The sequence below is a fragment of the Papilio polytes genome, unplaced genomic scaffold (assembly GCF_000836215.1).
Source record: "Papilio polytes unplaced genomic scaffold, Ppol_1.0 DF824002.1, whole genome shotgun sequence".
Lineage (NCBI taxonomy): Eukaryota > Metazoa > Arthropoda > Insecta > Lepidoptera > Papilionidae > Papilio > Papilio polytes.
In genome coordinates, this window is record NW_013525202.1 from 158483 (window position 1) to 158728 (window position 246).

Below are 246 nucleotides of genomic sequence, written 5' to 3' on the forward strand. Positions count from 1 at the left end.
GCGGTGAGAGACACCAGTATCCCAGCGCACTGCCACGCGCGCACCTCACAATATCAGAGCTTTAAAATACTTTATGGGGAAAGCCGCGCGTCCTTAATTCTAGTTGTAGATTTTAAAATTGAACGATACAGTGTAAACAAGAACATGTAAAAGTTGACAATTGGGAGATATATATGTTTGTACAGAGAGTTATATGATCTCAGCTGTGGGCCGTCGATGGCGAGTAGGGGCTTTCTGTGATGTACA